This window comes from Mastomys coucha, chromosome X, assembly GCF_008632895.1.
Source record: "Mastomys coucha isolate ucsf_1 chromosome X, UCSF_Mcou_1, whole genome shotgun sequence".
Lineage (NCBI taxonomy): Eukaryota > Metazoa > Chordata > Mammalia > Rodentia > Muridae > Mastomys > Mastomys coucha.
Window position 1 is genome coordinate 105,342,304 of NC_045030.1, and position 2,042 is coordinate 105,344,345.

At 40.7% G+C, this 2,042-nt stretch overlaps 1 non-coding gene across 1 annotated transcript; it reads left to right on the forward strand.

The window, feature by feature from the left end:
- Positions 1–1,483: 1,483 nt before the first annotated feature.
- On the forward strand, positions 1,484–1,543 carry LOC116096048. Its single transcript, XR_004120816.1, has one exon. It is a non-coding gene; the product is annotated as a U7 small nuclear RNA (small nuclear RNA).
- Positions 1,544–2,042: the final 499 nt, after the last annotated feature.

Genomic DNA, 2,042 nt, shown 5'->3' on the forward strand with positions numbered 1-2,042 from the left:
GCATGGGGAGGGGGGAGGCAACAGGGGTTTATTTTTGTCATTTTTGTTTGTTTCTTTGGTTTTTGGAGGGGAAACTGGGAAAGGAGAAATTTACATGTAAATAAAGAAAATATCTAATAAAAAAATAAAGGGTAAAAAAATTAAAATAAATAAAAATGGGGCACAAAGCTAAACAAAGAATTCTCAACCTAGGAGTAACAAATGGCTGAGAAGCACCTACAGAAATGTTCAACATCCTTTGTCATCAGGGAAATGCAAATCAAAACAACCCTGAGATTCCACCTCACAACAATCAGAATGGCTAGGATAAAAAATTTAGGTGACAGCAGATGCTGGCAAAAATGTGGAGAGAAAAGAAACACTCCTTCATTGCTGGTGGAACTGCAAGCTGGTACAACCACTCTGGAAATCAGTTTGGCAGTTCCTCCGGAAATTGGACATAGTACTACCAGAGGACCCAGCAATAACACTCCTGGACATATACCCAAAAGATGCTCCAACACATAAAGAAGGACACATGTTCCACTATGTTCATAGCAGCCTTATTTAAAAATAGCCAGAAGCTGGAAAGAACCCAGATATTCCTCAACAGAAGAATGGATACAGAAAATGTGGTACATTTATACAATGGAGTACTACTCAGCTATTAAAAACAATGACTCCATGAAATTCTTAGGTAAATGGAAGGAACTTGAAAATATCATCATGAGTGAGGTTACCCAATCACCAAAGAACACATATGGTATGAATTCACTGATAAGTGGATATTAGCCCCAAAGCTCGGAATACCCAAGATACAATTCACAGACCACATGAAGCTCAAGAAGAAGGAAGACCAAAGTGTGGATACTTCGGTCCTTCTTAGAAGGGGGAACAAAATACCCATAGGAGGAGATACAGGGACAAAGTGTGAAGCCATCTGGAGACTGCCTCACCTGGGGATCCATCCCATATACAGTCACCAAACTCAGACACTACTGTGGATGCCAAGAAGTGTTTGCTGACAGAGTCTGATACAGCTTTCTCCCGAGAGGCTCTGCCAGTGCCTGACAAATACAGAAGTGGATGCTTGCAGCCAACCATGGGACTGAGCACAGGGTCCCCAGTGAAGGAGTCAGAGAAAGGACATAAGGAGCTAAAGGTGTTTGCTGCCCCATAGGAGAAACCACAATATCAACCAGCCAGACCCCCCCCCCCCCAGAGCTCCCAGGGACTAACCCAACAACCAAAGGGTACACATGGAGCGACCTATGGCTCCAGGTGCATATGTAGCAGAGGATAGCCTTGTTGGAAATCAATGGGAGGAGAGGCCGTTGGTCCTGTGAAAGCTCAATGCCCCAGTGTAGACGAATGACAGGATGGGGAAGTGGGAAAGGATGGATGGGGGAACACCCTCAGAAGCAAGGGGATAGTGGATGGGATAAGGAGTTCCTGGGGAGGGGTCCTGAAAGGGACATTTGAAATGTAAATAAAGAAAATATCCAAGTGTTACAGCTCTTTTAGAATTTGTCTAGCAGGTTTTCTGACTTCGGTCGGAACCCCCCCCCCCAAAAAAAAGGAAGAAAAAGAAAATATCCAGTAAAAATAAAATAAAATACTAATATACAATAAAAATAAAATGCTAAATAACATCTTCTTTGTAAAAACAATAAATTTTCTCAGTTGAACAACAACAACAACAAAAGTAACCCCCAAAGGATGCTCAGATCACCTTAACAATAAACAGAAGAAAAGGTTAAATTTTGTCTACCTACAGAGTCTAAAGTACCCATCAGGAATGAATAAACAAAAAACAAAGTAGTTGGTAATTATGCCAACTTTTATAGGACCTGCCCAAAAGAACATGAGGGCACAGAGTGTACAGAGAAAAACTAACCAATTTGTACAGTTTCTAACTATACTGGTGGCTTCTTAACCAGCATTCATTAAAAATGAATTCAAGACTTCCAGCACAGTAGCTCTTGTAAAATGTATTGTTCATCCTATTAAAAAATGCTACTATATCGTGTACTGTAAAGATACTCTAAAACTTTCACTAAAAA